The 27,857-nt window shown below is 43.0% G+C and overlaps 1 protein-coding gene and 1 long non-coding RNA gene across 2 annotated transcripts in view; both read left to right on the top strand.

The window, feature by feature from the left end:
- LOC311090940 (uncharacterized protein) overlaps positions 1 to 27,857 on the top strand; it is an 846,260-nt gene that overhangs the window by 368,793 nt on the left and 449,610 nt on the right. The window lies entirely within an intron of this gene.
- Positions 7,572 to 8,538, top strand: LOC311091459. Its single transcript, XR_014608099.1, has 3 exons — positions 7,572 to 7,621; positions 7,717 to 7,894; positions 8,069 to 8,538. It is a non-coding gene; the product is annotated as an uncharacterized lncRNA (long non-coding RNA).

Below are 27,857 nucleotides of genomic sequence, written 5' to 3'. Positions count from 1 at the left end.
GAATATTAAATATTTAGTGGCCAAGTTTTGCTCAATTATTATTTGTATAACTGCGCAGCTCCCCCGTCAATGATCTAGCACCCCTCAGCACAAGCGTTAAAAAATCTGGCGCTGAGAAGGTCAGACTCAAAAGGAAAAAAATTATGGAGGAGGAGGCAGTGAAATGCTCCAAAATAACAGACATGTTCCGGGCATCAACAAGCAAAGATACTACAGGTGAAATAAACTGAAGCACATGTTGTCAAAGCTAGGCACAGATGGGAATTAGCACCGATCTCACGGGAAAACGTACAAATTCTACGAGGTGGCTTATTCGTACGAATTCATACGACCTGACTCGTACGAATTAGTACGTTTTTTGCAAAATCGTACATATTTTACGAATTGGCCAATTCGTATGAATTCATACGAATGACCTACCCCTGACCCCGCCCCTAAACCTACCCATCACGTGGGTTTAGACAAATCGTACAAATTCGTACGAGTGAGGTCGTACGAATTAGTACGAATTAGCCAACTTTTTATCATTCGTACGAATTCGTACGAATTGGTCGTGAGATAGCGTTGGCACCAGCTATGCAGCCAGCCAGCCAAAAGCTTGTGTAATTTGAAAGTAGCTGTGGTAAATATGAGACAAATAAAAAGTTTACTATTGAGTGACTATCTAGGCTACTAGTGGCAGATATCCTAGTTTTAAAACGAGTAACCTCCCTTGGCTGCTGCTGCTATGTTAAGTGTATACAGATTATGTTAACACTAGCAGAAGCTAACGAGCAAGGTGTCGTGTCACCGTGAAAATGCCATGGACCCTTTTCAACAGGGTGATGATGACACGTTTTAACGGTCATCATCCGCATAAATCCTGGAAAGTTTTTTTAATATTTTCAATTTAAAAAAATATGTATTTACATTTATAACACTATTTTATATTATATTACCTTTAATAAAATTACAAAAAACTAGTTAATGCTGCTGTGAGGGTTTCTAATGCTGCGTCTGTGGGAGTGATGACAAAGTGACATATATTTCTCTCTTCTGAGTTCTTCTGACTGCCGTTATCCATCTCTCGCAATTTTTTTACTCTTTTAGAAAGTTGTGAAAAAACTATAGAGGAACAAAAAAAATCTATTTAATATTCTCTCATTCACCGCTATATTTTTTAGCAAAGGGTTTTTTTTTATTTTCTTAATTTTTTTTTTTTTACCACCGAGGGCCGGTGGTCTACGAAATTTCCCGGTAGATTTTTTGGTCCCACTCCGCCCCTGCTAGACAGAGAGTCGCGCGCGCGATTTGACATGATGTTTTACCAAAATATGATTGACATGATGGTAAAACATCTAAAGACCGAAGTTTTACATGGAGCATTTGGAGATTTTTTTCCTGAATTACTGCTGGGTGTGAATTGAAAAAACGTTGCCTTGTTAACATTCAGCGGACATAAAAAACACTTTCAACAAACAATCAAAAAACCTATCTAGTGATGAAATGTTTTCTGTGTTGACACAAATCTTGTGCGATGTCCTAAACTGTCGGGATAATCACACAACACGTACAAATCCGCTAATGACACGTCAGATTCACAAAGTAATGACTCCTTGAACCAATTCACTTTAATGAATGGTTAAAACAACTGATCTGTCCAACATTAAACTCACGAGACCGTGTATAACAAATCGGTAACACTTTACAATAAGATTCCATTTATTAAACTAGTTAACTACTTTAGTTAACATTAACTACTAATAAACTGCACTTCTACAGCATTTATTAATCTTTACCAATGTTAATTTCACCATTTACTGGTAGCCTACATTATTTAAATCAAAAGCTGTATTTGTTTACCTTAGTTAGCCTAATGCACTGTGAAGTAACATGAACAAACAATGAACAGCTGTATTTTTATTAACTAAGATTAACAAAGACTAATAAATACAGTAACAAATGTATTGCTCATGGTTCATGTTTAGCTTCATACTGTAACGCTGCTGGCTGAATGATAGGAGGAAGCAGGATCCACATGCAGCAAACTTTATTTAATAAACCAAAAACTAGACAGACTCGGGAAACAGGACACAGGAACCAAACAGCCAACATACACAAACAAGAACCCACAAACACTGAAACAAGATACAGGGTTTAAATACAGAGACTAACAAGCTAAACAAGATAACAAGGGGGCGTGGTTAATCTGAAACACCTGAGGACTAATAAACAAGAAAGACTACAAAGGACTACAAAACATGGCACAGAACAGGAAATAACAAAAATGCACACCAGACAAGGGAAACACAGGACAGGAATCATGACATAGCCCCCCACTTAAGGAGCAGATTCCAGATGCTCCTCAGGAAATAGTTCAGGAGGGTGGTGGAGCGGAGGCGGACCCGGGGGCGGGATGGAGGGCCAGGCCCATGGAACGGCAGAGGGCCTGGAGACTGTGGCAGAACGGGAGACCAGGGCGGATCAGGCTGTGCAGGCGACCAGGGCGGAGCAGGCTGTGCAGGCGGCCAGGGCGGTGCTGGCTGAGGAGACGGCCACGGCGGAGACGACCCTTCTGGCGGCCACGGCGGAGACGACCCTTCGGGCGGCCACGGCGGAGACGACCCTTCTGGCGGCCACGGCGGAGACGACCCTTCGGGCGGCCACGGCGGAGACGACCCTTCGGGCGGCCACGGCGGAGACGACCCTTCGGGCGGCCACGGCGGAGACGACCCTTCGGGCGGCCACGGCGGAGACGACCCCTCGGGCGGCCACGGCGGAGACGACCCTTCAGGCGGCCAGGGCGGAACAGGAGACCACCCCTCTGGCGGTCCTGGCGGATCGGGCTGGTCCGGAGGTGTATTGCCCCCCCCCAAAATTTTCTTGGGGAGGCTCCCCGGTAAAGAGTCCTGGACCAGCGATGAAGAGGGCTTTGAGCTGGGCAGGACCAGCGGCGAAGAGGGCACTGAGCTGGGCAGGACCAGCAATGAAGAGGGCACTGAGCTGGGCAGGACCAGCGGCGAAGAGGGCTCTGAGCTGGGCAGGACCAGCGGCGAAGAGGGCTCTGAACTGGGCAGGACCAGCGGCGAAGAGGGCTCTGAACTGGGCAGGACCAGCGGCGAAGAGGGCTCTGAACTGGGCAGGACCAGCGGCGAAGAGGGCACTGAGCTGGGCAGGACCAGCGGCGAAGAGGGCACTGAGCTGGGCAGGACCAGCGGCGAAGAGGGCACTGAGCTGGGCAGGACCAGCGGCGAAGACGGCACTGAGCTGGGCAGGACCAGCGGCGAAGACGGCACTGAGCTGGGCAGGACCAGCGGCGAAGAGGGCACTGAGCTGGGCAGGACCAGCGGCGAAGAGGGCACTGAGCTGGCGTGAAGCTCTTGATCGGCAGAAGTGACGTGAACAGTCTCTGGATCAGCAGAAGTGACGTGAACAGTCTCTGGATCAGCAGAAGTGACGTGAACAGTCTCTGGATCAGCAGAAGCGACGTGAACAGTCTCTGGATCAGCAGAAGCGACGTGAACAGTCTCTGGATCAGCAGAAGCGACGTGAACAGTCTCTGGATCAGCAGAAGCGACGTGAACAGTCTCTGGATCAGCAGAAGCGACGTGAAGAAGCTCAGGTTCAGGAACAGGCTCAGACTCAGGAACAGATGCGGTCTCAGGAACAGACAGAGGCTCAGGAAGCGTGGCGGCGGCCATCCTTGGAACCAGAATCAGGCGTGGCCGCCTTCTTGGCTGGAGATTCTCAGACAACGTGGTGGCGGCCATCCTGGGAACCAGAATCAGACGTGGCCGCCATCTTGGCTGGAGACTCCCCAAAGCTGCTGCTGGATCCATTAAGTGGTGGGTTCTTCTGTAACGCTGCTGGCTGAATGATAGGAGGAAGCAGGATCCACATGCAGCAAACTTTATTTAATAAACCAAAAACTAGACAGACTCGGGAAACAGGACACAGGAACCAAACAGCCAACATACACAAACAAGAACCCACAAACACTGAAACAAGATACAGGGTTTAAATACAGAGACTAACAAGCTAAACAAGATAACAAGGGGGCGTGGTTAATCTGAAACACCTGGGGAGACTAATAAACAAGAAAGACTACAAAGGACTACAAAACATGGCACAGAACAGGAAATAACAAAAATGCACACCAGACAAGGGAAACACAGGACAGGAATCATGACACATACAATAACTAATGTAAACAAATTAAACCACATTTACTCAGAACACCTCTTAAAATGACAATGTAAGTGTGCTTACCCCATTTGTTTAGTAAGATTGGTTAGCAGGATTTAACCTTAATAAACTGCAGTATTTTCAGGTTATTTATATGACAATGTGTAGAACAATTACCAAGAAAATCTTTTAGTTTAGACGAGTGAGGTGAAAAAAAAAAAAGGAAAGCAAGTCGTTGTTAGCTAGCTGCTAATTGTATTCAATTGTATATGGTAGAAAATTAGACTATTAGTTAAAACAAACTTTTTAATGGTACTTTTTTTATTCTACTTTTTGAAATTGATTATTTAAAAATAAATAAATACAATACTTCATTTTCAATTTTCAAGAAATATGAACTCAAAATTAACATTCGCAAAATATTATTCCTTAAACATTAGAAAGGAAGACAATTTCAAACTCCATTATGTGAAAGTACGTTTAATTTTGCAAAAGGAATAACAATTCAAACCTGATGCATTAATATGTGTAACTGCCATTACCTTTTGAGAACATAACCAAAGTGTCACAATATCTAGACATTTTATAATAATGTATAATAATGCATTTAAAAATTTCAGAAGTTTTTACACTGTTGGTGCCAGCATTATAACAGACCTCTGTATACATTAGAATGTAACTGTAGGTAACACTTTATATTACGACCCGCAAACAACTGCGTAAGTAAACCGAAATTACGGTGTACGTTTCTGTAATTATAGTGTACTTCCGTGTAGGTATAAGGGAACAATATGTTAAGTTTTGGGTAATAAAGGGGTACAACCAGACAAGCAAATTATTTATAATGTAATTATTTTAAAACTAACAGGTACCTATTCTGTTAATATATTCCAGGCAAAAATTGTACGTCTGTTGTAAATAAAAGTTTTTATCACATTTCTGGCAAAATATGTTCTTGTGCAATGTAGTTACAGGGTAATTTTGACATCTGTGGGTTGTAAATTAAACTTTTTATATTTATTTATATATATGGCTGCATGTAAGCACAGTATGATAAAAATTGAATTTATTGGCTTTTCTTACTAAACTACTTAACGTTAAGCCAAAAAAAATAGTTTCTGCTATGATTTTAATTTAGAACGTACCATGTAGTACTTAGTACTTACCTTTTCACATTGTATTGCAATGACACTTAAATGTCAGGGCAAATATACTGTGTAATTAAAACGTTTTTTTTTTTTTTTTGTTTTCTTAATAAGAGTACCTTTCTCTTAGCCTGACGTCGTCATACTCAGATTCTAGTCAGAATGTGAGTCTGATACTGCTCCATTGAGCATTGATTATGGGGCGTGTTTCAACCGAACCAGGAAATAAAAGGCCTCTGCACTCAATTGGATAGATCTAGAACCAATCAGAGCAAGGGAGTAAGTGACGTATGTTGAGCGACGCATAGTTGTCAACAGAACTCAACTGCACGCACGCTGGAAGAAGTAGAAGAAGATGAGCGTAAATGATCTTTGCCGGCGTTGTAAAAAGAATTTAAGAATACACAGAGTACTTACCAACACATCAAACATTTTTGAGCGAAATACTGAAGGTGAATGCATATATGAAAAAGTTCTCCGTTTAGGATTAGAACTCGACAATTCAGCATATTAGTCATAATATGGTTCAGCAAACCATATTAGTCATATTTGCAGATATATGGTAGCCTAGTGTGTATCCTGGAAGCCAGCTCAAATTTGAGTCAGGCAAGATGTAGTATGAGCTAATTTTACCAGGATAAACTAGCACATGATGTTGTGTGATTTGGCCTCTGTCACTTTGCCAACATGTAATTACATTTCCTTGTGTAAATGGGCTAACATGTTACACAACCCCCATGTCTGTGCACTGCACCTCTGTGGGGGTTGTGCGGTGTTTCTCAGACCTTGCTCTGACCTGCTCTGCAGTTGCATATGGGGTCACCATATTTAACCGTCTGTATATTCCAATGTAATGCCAATGCACATTATACTTATCTGGCTATTCCATAATTCTTCACACTGAATAATTATCTTATATTTCAGGTTGTCACCCATTACCCATCACAGATCGTGGCCAAGGTATGTCATGCAGAAGATGCCTTAATAGTGAACAACATTAAAAAGAAAAAATGGACAACAGCTGCAAAGTTAATATTGAATCATAAACGCCTATTGGAGGAAATAAAGGTGCACATCCTGGAGCTAGTAAGCAATGAATGCAAAAATATCTGTAATCCAAACAACGGTTTCATCCTGTAGAAGTCATCTCCGGATGATCTGAAAGCCTTTTCATTCGCCAGCTTAGAGGCAGACCTAAAATGTTTTTCACCATTCCTTTTCTCCATTCTCACAACTGCCACCAACCACTCTCAAACTGCAACTTGTGCAGCAGCTTCCATTGCTTTGAGAGGAAGAGAAGCCCACCTGTCAGCCTTTGCACACTACCTAGGTAGTATACTACATTATGGGGGGGCGAAAAAAACAGTGTTTCAAAGGCTGAGCAAAATGGCCATAACAACAACTCACCAAAATTCTGTAGAGAAGCAGAAGGAGTTGGCACTGCTATGTGGTGGATCTCTAAAAAAGATAAAAGTCCAGAAATAATTTTTCTTGAACTCTGAAGCGGAAGGGAACATCGATGTTGGTCAGAGAGTTGACACCAGCAAAGACCAAAGCACAAGTGATCCGATGGGGCCACTTAACACAGTCCGGAAAAGCATGGAAGAGCTTCACTTGTCAGGTGAGATTACAAATGGCCCATACAGAAACACACCTAACACATCAAATGCAGTGTCTTCTCAAATATTATGTGTCTATCTTTTGATTAATAATAATAATAATAATAAGTCTTGTAATTGTTATAACTTTAGAATAAGTGACTCTGAAGCAGCAGAGCTGGGCTTGAGCTCCTCTGCTTTTCCGATCACACACCCCACTCCTCCACCAACATATTCCTTAATATTTGACAATTTGGACTTTTTCATGCGTGCACATCATCAGTCCACCCTCCACAGCAACAAATCCTTACACTGGATTCATCATATTGCAGTTCAAGATAGAATCTCGACACATCACCTTGGCAATGACAAACCGGACCATGACATCCTTCAGTACGACCTTTGCAACTCACTCCCCGGACTAGAAACCCAAGCCTATATGCGTCGTGAGTTCATTGTTCTTGGGAGCCGCATCCTTACCCAGTACCTGGCTGTTTTTAAACCCTTCTCGAAGGTAGTGGTTCACCACATGCCACATCAATATACAGAGGAAATGGCTAAGTGCTCCACTGATGTAAGTAATTAGTTAAATCTGCACAAAAGAAATACTTAATATACATAATTTCAACTCAAACATTACTGCAATGTTATCTATTATTTTTACGAAAACAAAACGTCAGATTTGGTAGACGTACTTCGCCACCTTCAGAAAGAGTAAGAATATAATCAGCCTACACAGTCACTTTTTTTGGCATTAAAAGGGTTTCATTGCAGCTTACAATTCCACCGTTTGTGTGTAATCCATTTAGGTATGTACCAAAAGGACCAGACGGTGTGTCAAATGTATTAGTAGGAGGTGACCGGCTGACTGAAGGGAACTGCCGAAACATACAGTGGGCCTTCGCAGATGCTGCTACAAAGGAAGACAGACTGGAAGGTCTCATCTTTAAGTTTGAGGACTGGCATGCCATCAGAAACCTATTTGAAGTGAGTAACAAACTATAGAATAATGTTGATTAGTAAAGAAATTAAAGTGTCACACCACTCCTTTAGAATATATATATATATATATATATATATGTATGTATGTATGTATTACTTAAAGTGCTTGTTTGACAAGTTATGTTTATCCTCTGTTGATCACAAGTCTTCTATTTTAAGATCTATCATCGGGTTTTCTATGATGGTGCATCCTCAAAAGAACATGGCACACTTCTTGCCAACATGATGAAGTTGAGGTACAACATCTTGTATCTGCAATACCATGAATACATAATGTGCAATTATTATAATTGTGTTTACAGTCCACTTTATCATTACAATATGCTTGTCTTTACAGTCTAAAAAATATTATTGTTGTTAACTACAATGATACTATGACATAAGTATTTTTTGTTAACCATGCTTTCCACAGTTGTTTCACAGAAATCCAGTTCACATGTCTGGATATTTCATGAATTGGGTTGTTATGGGATGGGGAACACAGTCCTGCTATCATGAAAGCAGCCCTACTATTCTCTGGGTGCATTATTTCAAGTAATGCAGTGATATGGTATATTTTAAACTTAAAACATATTTTCACTAACTGTGTGTGGGCAGTTCAGGCTTTGTCAAGATGGTTGTGGGTTAGTTTCAGCAGTGCTAAAGTGCACACTGGACACACAATACTCTTACTGCCCTGTCCAAAAGACTGTTTTTAACACATTAACATGTGTGCATGAGTGTGTGTGTGTGTGTGTGTGTGTGTGTGTGTGGGTTAAGAACCTGGTTGTCGTGCAAAAAAGTTGTTGGTTCAATGCTCTTATTCAATACCCTTGTAATATAATTGAAACATGTAATTGACTTTGAATAAAAGCGTCTGCTAAATGAATAAATGTAAATGTCTGTGAGAGATGGACATAATAACACTGAGAAACCTATGTCAGCCATTCACTAAACTAATATGTTTCTGTTACATAGGTGCAGCAATGCAAAACAAGGTCCCCATGCAGATTACAATGCCTATAAGGATTTTGTGCGCAGGGACACAACTGCACTCTTCCTAGCTGCTGCAATGGAGCAATTTGGCTTGCAGGATGTCACAGGTAAATTGACACTTGGCATCACATTCATATTTGAGAATTAGCATTTATCTCATAAATACATGTATCTGTATGTTACTACTGTTATTATTAACTGCTAAAATTGTAATTCACTTTGATAAAAGTTAACACACAATATTAATTTTCAATCTCTGCATTTACACTAATGGTGGTTAGAAGTTAAACATTTTATTCCATGTGCAAACAGAAATTCCAGATGGGTTTGTCCCAGCGGATATCAATGATGGATTGCCACAACTGAAGAGGAGCTGGCTGGAATGTAAACCTGTCAGAAATGTCAGCAGCCAGAATTAGTAAGTCCATTGGCATCCTCAAGGAGCTGATGGACAAAACAGACACAGAGCTGGGGCTGTCAAGGCCGACTGGCATTCACCATGTAGCCCGAGAACAGGAGGATGTTTTAACCCTGTTAAACGTTGTAAGGGAGGCTAAACTTTTCCAAAATCAGCCAGGCAGACAGTTTCACGCATTCCCGAATTTCAGAAAAAACTTATTGGTAAAGCTGAAATACCGGGAATTATGGCAGTGGATGAAGTCCAAAGTAATGGACTGGAGAACTGTCCCTATTTAAACAATTATGATGATGGCATTATATTTGTAATTGCCATTATATTTGTATTATATTTAATACTTTTTCATTTGGGACATTGTAAATAATTTTGTGTTTTAAATTTATATTTTTTTATATCCACATTCTTGAAACCATTTTTTTGTGTGTTTTCTTATTGGTTATCTGATCAAAGTGTATATACAGTATTATTATGTTGAGATATTAAAAGTCTTTTATTAACATATGTGTTATTAATCTTTTAAAATGCAAAAACAACCACCACCAGATGAAAAGTATAAACAATGTCAATTTTATTTAAAACTATTTAATACAAGAGAGGTGAAAAAACTTTTGCACAACAAGACAGTCAATAAGAACCTGAAGCTATAAGTTTGAGCCTGAATTTGAAGCTAGTCCGAGATCTCCAACGCTGACAAGCCTGATTCCAAGCTACTCGGTGATGATTGTACATTGTCATCCTCATGCTCTTCATCAAAGTAACCAGTGTAGTCAATGTCAAACTGAACAACACTGTCATCAAACAAAATAGTGTGACTCTGCTCGATGTCGTCAAAAACTTCATGCAGAATTCTTAGTATTTCTTTTGCATGTTCTAGTTTGAATATAGGGAGATTATGGAAAATGAAGTTCAGGTCAAATATATGTGTGCAGTGTTCTAAAACCGCATCAATGAGTTAATCTCCAAAACCAGTACAGGCTGTGTCGACTGTGTAAAGATTTGTATGGCCCTGAAGTAAATTACTCCGGTAATTATGTAACAGGTCCCTGATCAAAAGTTTGCCTTCATGTGTGACCGTTCTGCATTTGTCAGGTGAAGAAACCTCCTCTGGATCATGTTCATATTTGGGGGTTGGCTCCCCACAACCATCCGGTTCACAAGAACAAACAGAATGGCAGTGGGTGCAGCACAGATGTCCTGGATCATGTGTTCCTCGAAATGGCAGTACAAAGCTTTCCACAAACACGAGTGATTCCAGTCTCAAGTACTGTCTTAACTACTGGGTCAAGCTTTGTATGCTGTTTCACAGCGTAAACAATCGCATGTGCCTGCAACCCACCTCTGCCAGCCCTCCCGACTTGCTGAACCATGGCTTCCACATCGTCCGGTAACCCATACATCACAATGTGTGATATGTTTGGAAAATTTAAGCCCATCCCTAGAGCTGTTGTTGCCACGACAACTCTGCAGCTACCCTGTCCACTCAGAGATGACAGCACTCTGTTCTTATTGTGAGGGAGCGTCTGGCTGTGGAACATGCCTATAAGTAGGTTTTCAGTGTTTTTCGCAGGGTCTCTCTCAACCCAGGAATCTTCACCCAGTTCACCCTTCAAATGGCAGAATACTCTGCCAACCTCCCTGACCGTTTTACAGTAAATAATAACTGGCAACATGGAGAGACCTTTTTCTTTAACATCCCTCACAATCCAGTCTAGGCAGTCCAGTGTATTGGCAGGAACTTTGATCAGACCAAGTCTGATGTTTTTTCTGTTAGGGCTCAGAGCCAAAGTAGTTGGATTGTCCATCTGCAGCTGTTTCATTACCCTGGCTATGGATTCATGATCAGCAGAAGCAGTCAATGCCAGCACAGGTGTACCTGTAATATATGAAAGTACAATAAGCAACCAATTACATAAAAGTAACAGTTAAATAAGAAATGATGAGTAGTATCATCTATTGCTTTTTAATGACCGTACTGACATCTAAAAAGAGTATTTCACTTATAAGGGGTACAGTGACTACCAGTATGGGTATGGTGGGTGAGTACATACAAAGTGACACCCTTGTTTGATGCCAACTCAGAGATGGTTTTGAACTTCTGATCACACTAATAAACTTACATGCATCGATACACACAGTACCTGTATGCAACTGATTTCAATTAAAGTGGTGAGTTATAAAATATCAAAGACTGTACATGCAGGACGGATATTGTTTTGTACATACATACCAGCTTTAACTAGGGATCTAAGTTCTCCCAACTTGGCGAAACTCTCGCGAAATGGCGTCTGCCCTTTTGCAGCCTGACCCCTGATAGAAATAACAGAGTACAATAGAACTGTTGGTTATTTCGGTACAATGAGACTAACGTTATGATTATACTAAGTCTGAGTTAGCAAACATACATCGACACCTAGATACAAGATATGTTTACAACATTTGATTCATATCACTACATTATGAGTTATTTACTAAGTCAGACGATCTCTTACCATTTGTAAGTGAGATGAACTTCATCCACAACGATACCCATTACGTTGGCTTGAAAAAAATCGGAGCCTAGCATGTCTCTCCACTTCTTGTTCAGCAGCCAGGATTCCGGGCTTCCAAAAAGGAGCTGGCAACGACCGCTGATTATGTCCACCTCATTGTGCACGCCGAGTTGCATCGCAGTGATGCCCATTTCGGTTGCTTCTTTCACTTGATCCTCCATGAGTGAAACCACAATGACCACAGGGTTTTCAATGCGCCCCATCTTCTTCGCGACCATCGGGGACAGCTGATAGATTAAACTTTTGCCGAATCCCGTAGGAAGGACGGCAAAAACATCTTTCCCATCAACAAATGCCTTGATTGCAGTTCTCTGCTCCTCTTTTAAAATGAATGCGATGTCAATATCTTCAATAACAGACGCGATAGCAGAATCTACACAACTCAATTCTCCAGCGGCAGCCATGAATTCAACCCGAGCGCTCCTTGATGACGTGGATGATTACGTTACCGTTGCTCATCTGTCCATCATCGTATAAAGCCCGCCCTGACAATTTGATTGGTCCGAACAATTTTTGTTCGGGCATAATAGCTCCTCAACGGAGCAAGTCCAGACCGAACTTCCCGACCAAAAAAATTTGTGGGCGGGGCTAAGTTCGGCTGGCATCCAGGCTAGCAAATTACTAGCCTCAATAGGCTAGTGGTCAGTGCCTTGACAATATTTTTTTTTTTAGCTTTGGGCGATTGGAACGGATTCCGACAGCTGGGTTTTTTTTTTGCCGTCGGATTCTGTTCCCCCCATATTTCTGACACACTGAGGTTCTAATATTTATCACATTGATGCTGTTTAAGCTCCATCCACACATAGAATAGAATAAGCATATTTTAAGCCGATACATCAACATCTCTCATCATTGGGGTTTTTGTTTGTTTTATTTGGATCCCCATTAGCTTCAGCATAAGCTAAAAGCTATTCTTCCTGGGGTCCTACAATCTACCATGTGACAATACAATTTATGACATCACATTACACACATACTCACAAGACATTACACAACATTTGAAAATACATGTTGTACAGTTAACGCCATTAATCACAAAAAATAAATAAATAAATAAAACATAAATAAAAATAAAATGTCGCTACTCCTAATGGATTTATATCAAAAATAAGATAAACTAAGAACCCTATAACAGTAGCCTATCTCCTTCAATTAAATTAATATTAACTATTTTAATTTCTTTGAAGGTAATATTTCTTAAGTGATGTTTTGAAACAGAGTGTTTTGTTGTTTGATAGTATTTGGGAGAGAGTTCCATTCACACATCGCATTGTACCTGACTGAACGGTGCAAATACGTTCTGAGGAAACTATTTTGCACATCGCAATTACGTTACATGCCAACATAAGCAGTGCTACGTTGGTCCTTAACTTAATATAAGCAGTGCTTACGTTGGTCCTTAACCTAATATAGCCAATCTATTGCAGTGCTATTACGTTTGTCCTGAACATAATACATCCAAAGCAGGTTTCTTTTCACACGTAGCAGCTAATGCTGTTCATTTTGTTTTAATTATTTACTCCCTTTTTTCTCATTGGGCTACAAAATATTATCTATGCCAGGGCGAGTCAAATGGCGGCACCCAGATAATTTTTATCTGGCCCTCCAACTGGTTTTTGATGTTTAAAACCCCTCGCAATCTGATATCAAAGTCCCCGCAAAGGTTTAGCGCGTTCAGCGGTGAGTTTAACAACGCACGTGATCATTCAGCGGTGAGTTTAACAACGCACGTGATCATTCAGCGCTGAGTTTAACAACACTCAACTGCAGGTAAAATGGCATTCAGAGGCGAGTTTGACCAAAGCAACCCTCAACTGCAGGCAAAACGACATTAAAAGGTGAGTTTAACAATGCTCTAAGACGCTTGCAAGTAAGCAGTTTTAGCGTTTTCTTGTCATAGGTAGGACACTGCTTTAAGAAGCTGGATAACATATTTTTATCGGAGGTTTGATTAAAAACTGTTGAGTCAGGACAATAAGTTGTGTTTAGAAACTTTAGATTTGTAAGGTGGGCATTTCTTATGACGATAAATGATAGAAGAAATTATAAAAATATAGCTTTCTGCACCAAATGTGCAGGCTAGCAAAGTTAGCTAACGTTATTGAATTCAAGTTCAAGTATTAGGCTAACGTTACATTAGCTCACAACTATTATCCAACATTATAAATGTTCAGAGTGAAGAACGATTAAGCCAGATTGGTTTGTTTTACAGCCTAATTGTTTAAAATCCACTCAAAAATATATAATAAACAACCAAATAAATCCATAATTAACAATACAATTTATTTCATAACTACAAAATTGTGGCTCATCACAATTTTTCAATAAGAAATAAAACAATTAATATATAATAATAAGTAATGCTGTCATAAATTATTGACTGATTCATATATATATATATATATATATATATATTGTAGCGACTGAAAAATGCTGTGCAGCTGTCAATCAGCTGTGTGTAGCTGTTCTTTGAGAGATGTTACACTGGTGTCAGAAGTTAAAAAATTATCGGAAACGCGATTAGGGAGGACCAAGGGTGCACCCTGCACTACTAGTTAGGGACCAGTTTAGTTAGTTAGTCAAGTTAGCGTTAGCGAGACCGCGTCACCACAGTGTGCGTGGGGAGATGAGTGACAGAGAAGGAGCTAGAGCCGCGGAATGGACGTTTGGTGACTTACAAAGGGAACTGCGACGGCTGGAGGACAGCAAAGGACATCTTAGGGGCACGATGGAAGCAATGGCCTCCGAGGCTGGCTTTGACAGACGAGGACATGCACGCTTCGCTACCCGCAAGCCAAAGTCAGAGGGGGGCGCAGACACCAACGTCACCTCCGGCGCGGGAAGCTCAGAAGTAAACAACAATGGCGGCGCCCAGTCCACAATAACAGCGGTAGCGGCTAGCTCCGTGAAAACTCCAAAGTACAATGGGAAGGTGAGCTGGGAAGCTTTTCATGCGCAATTCGAGCTGCTTGCTAAATCACAGAACTGGTCACAAGAGACTAAAGCGTTACAATTGGCGATGTGCCTTATGGACGAGGCTTTAGCATGCTTGCTACTCTTAGATGTAGATGACAGAGAGAACTATGTCGCATTGGTGGGGGCTCTCCAGCGACGGTTCGGGAACTTTACGGGAGCGGAGCTCCTCCGCAATGAACTGAATAATAGATACAGAAGACACGGCGAGCCGCTACGGCAATTAGCCAATGACATTGAGAGCCTTACCCGCAGAGCATATAGCAGCATTTCGACGATGGTACAAAGTGAGTTAGCCCGCGATCGGTTCATGCAAGCCCTTTCACCGCCCGAACTGCGTGTGGAGGTACAGCTGACACAGCCACGGTCCCTGCAGGAGGCGTTGGAGAGGGCGTCAGAGAGAGAGACGGCCCGCGCCTACATCACAATGCCCACACAGGGACACAACAGTCCCCAGGTCAGAGCAGCAGCGGAGGTTCCGCAAACACCAGCATGGGCAGCGGAGCTGACAGAGCTGGTGCGGGCAGCTTCTCTGGGCACTCAACGGCGCTCTGACCGCACTACTAGACTGTGCTGGGGCTGTGGGGAACCCGGTCACTTGGTACGCTCATGCCCGAAAACACCCAGACACCGGGGAAATGACCCTGGGTCCGCATAGAGGGGGCGACGCGGACCACGAACCACAGCCCCCCACATACACCCTCAGGCACGGCCGGCCCGATGGAGGTGGCGGTAGTGGGCCGAACTTCAATTGGGGACCTATGCCACATCCCAGTCACCATGGAGGGGGTAACGTGCGTGGCGCTGGTTGACACCGGCTCTACAGTGACATTAGTGCGGCCCGATGTGCTCCCCAGGCAAACGGTGTTGGAGCCAACAGCAGTCCACCTGCGGACGGTGACCGGGGAACTGTCACCCATGAAAGGCAAAGGGACACTGACATTTGTGGTGGGCGGTAAAACAGTGAGCCACCGGTGTGGGTGGCGTCAGTCCAGGACCCCTGCATTCTCGGACTGGACTTCCTGAAGAACACAGGCTGTCGGCTGGACCTTGCAGAGGCCACCCTGTGCTTTCCAGGGGAACGTCCGGTCAACATGGCTCCACCCCCCCAGGGCCTCAACCCTACAACACCCCAGGTAACCACTGTGTCAGCAAACACCGCTGAAACCAACAGCGACCCTGTCGTAGGGACCAGGAGTCCCGGCCTTTGAGATCCCTGTAGCCCCCCACCCCCCCACTCACAGCTGAATAGAGGCACATTACAGCCCCCGCTGCTCGGAACACGCCAGCCGCCACCCCCACTACCCCTCTCACCTCACCTAGCCGCCCCACCTGCGCCACAGCCGGCACACACTGCACAGAGCCCTAAGAGCCAGGCCTCTGACCCATTAACAGCCCGGCTCCCCCAAATGGAGGAGGGAAGTGTCGTGTCGGCAGTACGGGACATATGGCGACAGAACTGTTCTCATCTAGACCCCCAACAGGGGGAAGAATTGTGGCAACTATTGCTACATTTCAAGGACATTTTTGCATTTAAAGAAGGTGACGTGGGGCGCACACACCTAATGCAGCATGACATAGATACGGACGACAGCCCGCCTATTAAGTTACGCCCACGTCGCCTCCCACTGGCACGCCAGGAAGCAGCAGACCAGGCGTTGTGGGAGATGCAACAGGCAGGCATTGTGGAGCCGTCTGACAGCCCGTGGGCTGCCCCTGTTGTCATGGTCCCAAAAAAGAACGGTCAGTGGAGGTTCTGCGTGGACTACAGACGGCTCAATGGGGTGACAAGGAAGGACTCCTACCCTCTGCCACGGGTTGATGAAGCCCTGGACCAGGTAGCGGGGTCAGCCTGGTTCACGTCGCTGGACTTGAGATCTGGATACTGGCAGGTACCTCTCTCGCCCTCTGCCAGACCAAAAACAGCGTTCTGCACAAGCTATGGCCTCTGGCAGTTCAAAGTTCTCCCATTTGGCCTTTGCAATTCACCAGCCTCCTTTGAAAGACTGATGGACAAAGTGCTGTCAGGTGTCCCTCGGTCTGAGTGTGTGGTGTACCTGGATGACATTCTCGCCCACGGCCCCACTTTCCAGGCAGCTCTCCAGTCCCTGTGGCATGTTTTGGAGCGTATAGCAGCAGCGGGTCTCAAACTCCACCCGGAAAAGTGCCACTTCATGCAGAGAGAGGTGTCATTCCTGGGGCACAGGCTGGGCAGAGATGGCATCTGCACAATGGATGAAAAGGTACGAATGGTCAGAGACTGGCCCACACCAGCGAACCAGCAACAGCTGAAAAGCTTCCTGGGCTTAGCCTCCTATTACCGGAGGTTCGTGAGGGGGTTCTCCTGTGTGGCGGCACCGCTGTTCAGGCTACTACACAAAGACCAGGACTTTGTGTGGACCAGTGAGTGTCAAACAGCGTTCACCTCGCTACAGAAGGCGCTGGGAGAGGCTCCCGTGTTGGCTCCGGCTGACCTCTCCCTCCCGTTCATCTTGGACTGTGACGCGAGTGGCCAGGGAGTGGGAGGGGTGCTAGCACAGCTAAGCCCAGAGGGTGAGAGAGTGGTAGCGTATTACAGTAAGACTTTTAATAAGCACGAACGGCGCTACTGTGTCACACGCAGAGAACTCCTAGCTGTGTTATCATCCATTCGACATTTCAAATACTACCTTTGTGGGCTACCGTTCACCGTCAGGACGGACCACTCTGCCCTCCAGTGGCTCATGTCCTTTAAAGAGCCGGAGGGCCAGGTAGCACGCTGGATGGAGGAGCTACAGTCCTATGATTTTAAAGTGGTGCATAGAGCAGGAGCCCGCCACTCCAACGCCGACGCCCTGTCCCGCAGACCCTGTGCTGAGGAAGGATGCCGCCACTGCGACCGGAGGGAGACACGAGACAAGGAACTACAGGGTCAGGAGGCAGCCATCGTCATCCAAGCCGAGGTGGCTGTGTGCTGCGAGCTTACTGAGATTTCAGCAACGCAGTGGAGACAACAGCAGGAGGCCGACACGGACATACAGCCAGTGCTCCAGTGGGTGGAGATGCAGACACGGCCACCATGGGAGGAGGTGGCACCACTCTCCACAGCGACAAAAGGGCTGTGGGCAAAGTTCCAGGCCCTGCGGCTCACCGACGGGGTGCTACAGCGGGCCTGGAAGGATCCAGCGACGGGAGAGCTGAGGTGGCAGTTGGTGGTCCCCAGAGCAGAGAGACTGACCGTGCTGAAGGCAGTGCATGGGGCCACGGGGGCCGGTCACTTCGGGGTCACCAAAACTCTTCGTCGCCTACGACAGAGCTTCTACTGGGGGCAGTTCAGGAGGGACGTAGAGGACTTCTGCAGGCGGTGCGACAGCTGCACGGCAAAGAAAGGCCCCTCCGAACAGTCCCACGCCCAACTCCAACAGTTCCCTGTCGGCGCACCCATGGAAAGAGTTGGGGTGGATATAGTCGGTCCACTTCCGGTCACTGACAGCGGGAACAGGTATGTGCTGTCAGTCATGGACTACTTCACCAAGTGGCCCGAGGCTTATGCCCTCCCTGACCAGGAGGCAGAGACAGTGGCTGAAGCCCTACTGGAGGGCATGGTCTGCCGTTTTGGGACGCCCCAAACCATACACAGCGACCAAGGGCGAAACTTTGAATCGCGAGTATTCGCTGACCTGTGTCATAGACTGGGCATAAACAAAACTCGCACCACCCCCCTACACCCGCAGAGCGATGGCTTAGTAGAACGCTTCAACAGGACCCTGATCCAGCAGCTGGCCATCATCACCGCTAAACACCAACGCGACTGGGACAAGCACCTCCCGCTTGTGCTGATGGCCTGTCGGTCCGCTGTCCAAGAATCTACGGCCTGCACGCCAGCCCTGCTCATGCTGGGTAGAGAGCTCCACACCCCACCAGCAATGGCCTTTGGCCTCCCCCCTGACACCCCAGCTGTGCCCCCAGGACGAGAGTATGCCAGGAGACTTCAGGACCGCCTAGAGACGGCCCACGACTTTGCACGTGCGCAGCTGCAGAGCGCAGGGGCAAGACAATGTAGAAACTACGATCTACATCACAAAGGCCGCCACCTGGAACCGGGAGAGCTGGTTTGGGTCCACAGCCCGCAGAGAAAAAAAGGCCGTTGCCCCAAGCTGGACAGTGACTGGGTAGGCCCTTGTAGAGTGTTAGAGCGACTTGGGGAGGTGGTATACAGAGTACAGCTACCCCCACGTGGCAGACGAGTGGCCATACATAGAGACAGATTGGCCCCCTACCACGGAGACACTACCCCCCAGCTCCCACACAGGCCCTCACAGACCCCCCCTAACAGCCCCCACCCAGACACAACTCACCCTGCACTCACTCAGCCGGAGGGGCACCGGGCCCTACACACATTCACAAACGGGCACACAGACACACACCCAGACATTTCCACCACACACACCCCCCCAGGGCCACTCTCTCCAGTTCATGACATTGCAGGGCCTGCACGGCCCCGGAGGCAGACAAGGCCGCCGGCCCACCTGAGAGACTTTGTGTAAAGTTGTTGTTGTGATGTGTTATTGGTTGTTCCCTCAGGGTCGAGGAACTTTGATGAGGGGGGGTAATGTAGCGACTGAAAAATGCTGTGCAGCTGTCAATCAGCTGTGTGTAACCCCGGGCGCGCTGTTGGTTGGCAGCCTGGAGAGAGGGGCGGACGCCCGGGGGGTTATAGTGTTTGAGTTGAGGAAGTTCGCTCTCTTTCTGTTCTGGGCGAGACACGCCTGCTGTGTTCTAATGCCTGCACGTTGTGCTTTTGGAGAATAAACAAGTTAACTGAACTCTGGCTTCTTTGAGAGATGTTACAATATATATATATATATATATATATATATATATATATATATATATATATATATATATATATATATATTTATTTAAGTTCTGCTGTGGCTTTGTTTGGGAAATTTTTTTTATATTAAAATAAATTGGGAATTTTATATATATATATATATATATATATATATATATATATATATATATATATACACTGCTCAAAAAAAATTAAAGGAACACTTTGAAAACACATCAGATCTCAATGGGGAAAAATGTCATGCTGGATATCTATACTAAAATGGACTGGGTAATGTGTTATGAACGAAAGAATGCCACATCGTTTGATGGAAATGAAAATAATCAATCTACAGAGGATTGAATTCAAAGACACCCCGGAAATCTAAGTGAAAAAATGATGCAGCAGGCTTGTCAATTTTGCTGAAATTTCATTGCAGCAACTCAAAATGGTTCTCAGTAGTTTGTATGGCCCCCACGTGCTTGTATGCATGCCTGACAACGTCGGGACATGCTCTTACTGAGACGACGGATGGTGTCCTGGGGTATTTCCTCCCAGATCTGGACCAGCGCATCACTGAGCTCCTGGACAGTCTGAGGTGCAACCAGGTTATGTCAGATGGACCGAAACACAATGTCCCAGAGGTGTTCTATTGGATGTAGGTCAGGTGAGCGTGGTGGCCCTTCAATGGTATCATTCCTTCATCCTCCAGGAACTGCCTGCATGCTCTCGCCACATGAGGCCGGGCATTGTTGTGCACCAGGAGGAACCCAGGACCCACTGCACCAGCATAGGGTCTGACAATGGATCCAAGGATTTCATCCCGATACCTAATGGCAGTCAGGGTGCCATTGTCTAGCCTGCAGAGGTCTGTGCGTCCCTCCATGGATATGCCTCCCCAGACCATCACTGACCCACCACCAAACCGGTCATGCTGAACGATGTTACAGGCAGCATAACACTCTCCACGGCTTCTCCAGACCCTTTCCTGTCTGTCACGTGCTCAGGGTGAACCTGCTCTCATTTGTGAAAACCACAGGGCTCCAGTGGTGGACCTGCCAATTCTGGTGTTCAATGGGAAATGCCAATCGAGCTCCCTGGTGCTGGGCAGTGAGCACAGGGCCCACTAGAAGACGTCGGGCCCTCAGGCCACCCTCATGAACTCTGTTTCTGATTGTTTGGTCAGAGACATTCACACCAGTGGCCTGCTGGAGGTCATTTTGTAGGGTTCTGGCAGTGCTCATCATGTTCCTCCTCGCACAAAGGAGCAGATACCGGTCCTGCTGATGGGTTAAGGACCTTCTACGGCCCTGTCCAGCTCTCCTAGAGTAGCTGTCTGTCTTCCTGGAATCTCCTCCATGCTCTTGAGACTGTGCTGGGAGACACAGCAAACCTTCTGGCAATGGCACGTATTGATGAGCCATCCTGAAGGAGCTGGACTGCCTGCGCAACCTCTGTAGGGTCCAGGTATCGCTTCATGCTACCAGTAGTGACACTGACCCTAGCCAAATGCAAAACTGGTGAAAAACAGTCTGAAAAGATGAGTAGGGAAAAAATGTCAGTGGCCTTCACCTGTAAAACCATTCCTGTTTTGGGGGTTGTCTCACTGTTGCCCATCTAGTGCACCTGCTGTTAATTTCATTAACACTAAAGCAACTGAAACTGATTACCAACCCCCTCTGTTACTTAACTGACCCGATCAATATCCCAGGAGTTTAACTGACTTGATGCTATTCTCTGATTAAAAAGTGTTCCCTTTATTTTTTTGAGCAGTGTATATATAATGATACAATTTAAGTCCCTGATCCAACCTTTACTGTCATTGGATCCAACTAACGTGCGTGTCAATGAGTTATTAGTGTGTGCGTGTGTGCGCACTTACTCTTCTTCGTTTGTTGATTACAATAGTCCAGACAGCCCTCCGACAAACAGCGTCCCCTGCTGTGTCTACAACCACTGCGCATTTTTTCTGTCACTTTTGTCACTACTAGAATGTTGTGCAGATACAGATTGTCCGAAATAAATACATGACTAAAGTAAACCCATTTAAAAACTGTATTATATTACTCAAAATCTAGACTGCAATTTAAAAAAATAGAGAAACATTATGTAATGCGTTTGACCAATTACATCATTGAAAAACCCAGGTGATTTGATTCTACAAATAAATTAAAAAGTACACATAATAATGCTTCCAAATCTGACCTTTTGTTAGACATTTAGATTTGACTTAAGTTAAAACATTGTCCAATAGAGCATAATACAGTATACAGGCCTTTGTTCTTTTGATACTTATATTATGACCTCAACACTTATGCACAAAGATATATTTATTAATGGCTATACAGAGTAAATGTCCAGTATAAAGAACCATATTACGCTCATTAAAAAATGGAAAATGAACAAATGAATGATATTCTTTTTTATTTACACTGATTAAAATTACAATGGCAAATTGATTACAGTTGGTTCTAGCTATAGTTTTACCTTAGACAGGGTGATACAAACATGCACTTTATTTAAAATGGGTTCCTTAAGCAAAATAAATATACATTTAAAAAATAGAACATCCAAAAACAAACAACCTATTCTTTAAAATAGTACCTGAGCATCAATGAACACACCAGTAGGCTAAGAAACCCACAAACCCACAAGCCATAAGACTAACAAATAACTCAACTGACTGTACAGTACACTGTATTACCCTGCTTCTCTGGATAACCCTGCTTCTCTGGTGCTAACTCCAACATCTCACTGCATATTCAATGTCATTTTCACAGCTGCTATAAACTATTTCAGTGCTGCTAAATCTGTACAGTGCCATTTGTGTATAAAAGCCATAAAATCCAATAGCACTGTGTATACAATTTTTAATTCAGTGCATTCTTACCACAGTAATTTGTACATATTCATATTTCTTTAGCATTATATAGATGTATTCTGCTACTTTTGTTTTATTATTCTACTACAAAGATTTGTATCAACCGAGAAAGAAAACATAACCAAGGATTGCATTATAAAAAGTACAACCTGATTCTGAAAAAGTTGACAGTATTGAAAATGCAAAAAAAAAAAAATAAATAAATAAAATCCTTGGAAAATTCAGTTCACTCTGTACTATACTGAAAACACATTATTAACAAATTACATGTCTTTGAGTATTTCATTTATTTTAGAAAATATACACTAATTTTAAATCTGATGACCGCAACACAGTCAAAATATTTGCGACTGTTTACCACTGTTTTATGTAACATCACCTTTTCTTTTAATAACATTTAATAAGCTTTTGGGAAGTAAAGATGCCAGTTGGTTCAGTTTAGCAAGAGCACTTTTCCCCATTCTATTATACATGTCCTCTGGTGAGTTTTTAATCCAAGCAGACTGTGGTTTGTCATTGTCCTGCTGGAAAATGCAAGGACGCCCCTGGAAAAGATGTCTGAATGGCAGTTTTTGTTGCTCCAAAATGTGTACATATATTTCTGCATTATCGGTGCCCTCACAGATGTCTCACAAGCAGCCGCGGCCGGTGGATCTTAATTTGGTGGGGCGGATTCATGTTATGCTCGAGACTGGAACGAATCCGAATGGTATCGCACACTGGGTTTGTTGCGTTGTGCACAGTTCATTTTGCACCAGTCCCGAGCATAACATGAACCCTCCCTGGCATATTAAGATCCACAGGCCACGGCTGCTCACAAGCGCAATGTTGTATAAGCAGAGTGTGCAGGTGCTAGCATGGCCTGCCCGCAATCCTGACCTGTCTCCGATTGAGAATGTGTGGCTCATTCTGAAACGCACAGTAAGGCAATTAAGGCCCGTACAGTTGTGTAGCTGAGGACATCATGGATGAATGGAAAAAAATGATGCTTGCTAAACTGAAACAACTGGTGTCTTCACTGCCCAAATTCTTAATAAGTGTTATTAAAAGGAAAGGTGATACTACTGTAACAGTCAACTGTCCCAAATGTTTTGAGTGTATTGCAGTCATCAGTTCTGAAATTAGTGCTTTTGGGTTGTAACATGTTTTTTATACACAATAATTCTTATATCTGCTTACTCTGACAATGAAAGCCTGCTGACATTGGCTTGATTTGTGCAGCAAACACATTGGGACAAACTAATCTGTGAATACTCTGCTATAGCCTTTTTGTAGACAAGGACTTGGACCTGATTGTACCTCCTGAGTAGGGATGTAACGGTTTCAAGGTTTCACGATATACCACGGTATTAAAACAGACTGTTATCATACCGTGGCATTTGTCATTCAAGATATTGTATTAATTTAATATCAGGTGCATTCCTGAATTGGAAAAAGAATTAACCTTGTAAATTCCCATTGTAAATATCAGTTCTCTTGAGAGAGTCAATTACATTTACACAGAATCATATAAACTTCAGGCAACCAAAAAACTCAAAACTTAGGGCGTTTTCACACACCTCATTTGGTCCGGACTTTCTCACTTTTCATTTTGTTCCGAAACAATATTTCAGGTGTGAAAGGTGCCTCGCACCACGGTCCAGATCAAAATACTACATTTTGGTCCAATCAAAATAGGTGGTCTTGGACCAAACTGAACCATGGTTAGGTTCGTTTGCAGTGTGAAAACTCTTTTTGGATGGTTTGGACTTTTGGAACAATTACAGGAAGTTAGGCAAATACGTACCATAGAAAAGAAAAATCTGGAAAAAAATCTTCTAGATCATACTGTCGCTGGCTAGAACAAGCAAAAATGAGTTGTGGAAGTACATGGGGAGAGGAGATTACCGGTAGATTTTTAATTTCAATTTGGTCAGACGAAAACTTTAAAAGTAAATTATAACCTACATTTCTAATGTACAAGTACTGCGCTTCAGAGGTGGGTAATTACTTGAGTAAAGTACTTTTCTGAGTAACTCTGAGTTCACAAGTTTTGGGAAGTCCCTAATTAAGACCAAAATGATCATGTAAAGGGAGTTGATATTTTAACAGTGACCTATGAAACAAATAGGAAAAGTAAAGAAAATATCAATCATATTTTTTGGTAAGATATGAACTCCCTTTACATGATCATTTTGGTCTTAATTAGGGACTTCCCAAAACTCTTGAACTCAGAGTTACTCAGAAAAGTACTTTTACTCAAGTAATTACCTACCTCTGCTGTGCTTATAGTTGGTACTGCGCTTGTAGTTGGTGCTGGTAGTAATACCATAATAACGCAATCAGGATTTGATAATTCATTTGTTAATTCATTTTCATTCATACGGAGAATACTACATGCCAAAATGACAACACGCCGTCAGACGAACGCCTGTCTACTCACCAATCAAAGGGATTACAAAACACATGTACGTGGTGACGACACACTGTAGGTATGTCATGGAAAGTTCTTTAGTGTGCTAGAAAAATTACTGTGAAACCAAAAAAACGAATGTATAATGTCAAATGTATAAAATGTACTTAAACACAAATGTTGGTCCGGACTTTTAGGTGTGAAACTGCCCTGAGACGTTTTCACTACTCCAGAGCCCAGCGGGAGTGTGCTTCACTATCTTATGCCAAAGTGTGCAACCAATTATATTTTTACTAATACTGTGAGACCGTAATACCGTGATCTTTCTCTAACGGTTATCATACTGTGAACATCTCAAACCCTTACACCCCTACTTCTTTTTATTTATTTATTTAACCTTTATTTAACCAGGTGAGCTTTTAGAGAGCAAGATGACAAACAAGTTACACATGAAATTACACAAAATTACACATTAATTGCACGGAGGGATAGAAAAAGAAAGAAATACAGATAAGATACAGGATGAGAGGGCAACACAGTAAAGGTGTAGGTATATGTACAATTATTGCAGCACAATCAAACAGAGAGGTAGAAGAAGTTGGTGAATAAAGTGGCAAGGCAACTACCTTAGTAGTAAATTAACACTGGGCGTAATTGTCCAAGTCGAATGTAGTGCAAATGGCATATACAATGAACAGGCAGAAGCTCTAATAGACTCCTTAGGAAATAAAAAAAGTACTGACTGCTGAGTATTGTTAATCACAACTTTTGTCAGCCAGGAGCTAGTAGGAAAGTACCTGAGCATTAGGAGAAGCTTGCAGAGTTTTATGGTTAGTGATCTAGTACATTATTTATCCTCACTCAGTCTTCATCGGATGAATCACTGTCATCATGGAGGTAAGGAAATTCCTCACTCTTCCTCATCAATTGAGAGAACACTTGGATCCACCACAATCTGACTGTGATAAAGTGAACACAGGTTAATTGAAATGATCAATATCTTGCATCCTCACTTTCTCAGTCCTGTTGAGCTCATGAAATGACACCATCATTTTTTTTTTTTTTTTTAGTAACAAAATATTTTACTTTGTAACTTTCACACAATGCAATACCAAAAGTATGTCTACAAAGAAAGATTAAGCTATTTTACAAGGTACAGTACAAGACAGGGACCGAACATGCAATATACATGTACTGGTACATATACCTACCTGCAAGTCCATGTGCATACAATACAAAACACCTATGCACAATTACAAATTTAACCCACAGATAAGCACCCACCTATATTTTGACTTCACCTCACTCATTTGATGTTGTACGTCACTCAATCTTGCCAACATAATGCAGCACAGTCCCTCGTATGCCTCCACAGACATGTTAGTAGGACAGACTTAAAACGTTTTAAGATTGGTTAGGGGCAAATGTATCCTACTGCAGCTTTTTACAGAAACATACAATGTCCATATTTCTGTCCTGATGATCTTTGCTAGGTTAATGTATCAGCATTAATACCAGTCATTAGCTCATCCATTGAATATGGCTACATATATCTTACTTAACAAGTAATTATATGCATATATTATATATATTTTTTTAGACCAAATGGCATGAAAAAGAAAGACCTGTTAGTGTTTACTCCACAAACCTGTCATATTATACAGTATCTCAGAAACAGTAATGAATACTTACTCCCTTCTTTCAAGTCACCTCTGACCAACTTTATATCATCACCTAATGTCTTGGAGACACCAGCCAGGAACTGCCAGTGTTGTTTCATCTCTTTAATGAGAATAGTCTTTTCTTCTTTTAAACGAGACAACAGCATTATCTTGTCAAACACAATCTTCTTTTGTCTCAAGGGCACAGTGGATCCTGTAAAGACAAATACTGGTAATAGCAAAAAAGACAAAAAAGATTGACCGACAGTAAAAGGCCTTGCAATGTGATATAAAACTACATACCGTATTTTCCGGACTATAAGTCGCACCGGAGTATAAGTCGCACTTATATTTCAAGGCCCTTTAAATAAACACTTTACTGGTCACCAAAGGCATGGTTATAATTTTATGCTCGTCTGCTTACAACTTAGATGTTTAAATATGTTCATTGATATTTACAAAGTAGTTAAAATGAGTGTTTTCCCGAGTGCCAATATAGAATAGACCAGCCAGACGAGTAAAAAAACTGTGACTAATAGTCCGTAAAATACGGTAATAGTGGTAAACAGATGCACTACAAGTCATTTGTCCCAAGCCATTTAGCATTTTAAATGCTTATGTCACAAAAGTGATGTATCACTCTAAAAAGCATTTGAAGTTATTTTGTGAAGTTGTTTAATTATCTCCAGGTTGCTATGTAATTGTTTGTGGTTGTGTTGAACTAGTTCTGTTACAAACTTTGTCAGCACATTTGAATTTAAAAAAAACTAGGATCACTATATTCTCAATAATAAAAAAAGCAAATAAAACGAGTTATTTAAGAAAAACTATTGTCTACCATGCCCCTCACACTAGGAGTGATTTACAGAGAGAACTCAAGATTGATGCTTTGGTTCCTTTAGGGCATTTTAAATCCATGCCACATTAGAGCATAAACTCTCGCCGAAATTTAACCTATGATGTTTTTTTTAAATGTATTCGAGTCAACCGTTTCATTAATAGCATAATTAGGATGTAAAAGCCACGTTTAAGATTTATTGTAGTCTCATTGTTCGGTCAAATGGCCGTTTGAATTGAAGTGATAGGGGCATTGCTATGATGGCATCAAAACTGCTATTCCTAAAACAACATTAAACTTTTCTCTAAGTATCACCAGGGGCTCTACACATGAACTAAAGCATTGAGAACATTGTTTGTGTACACAGAGTTTACTAAAAAGAAATGTTTTGAACAACTCAACGTAGCTGTTTTTCTTTCCAGCCGCCTCTATGTTGACAGTCCAA

This window comes from Abramis brama, assembly GCF_963993115.1.
Source record: "Abramis brama genome assembly, chromosome: 1".
In the NCBI taxonomy this organism is placed as follows: domain Eukaryota; kingdom Metazoa; phylum Chordata; class Actinopteri; order Cypriniformes; family Leuciscidae; genus Abramis; species Abramis brama.
The sequence above is the reverse complement of the archived record's forward strand: the minus strand, read 5'-3'. Positions and strand labels throughout refer to the sequence as shown.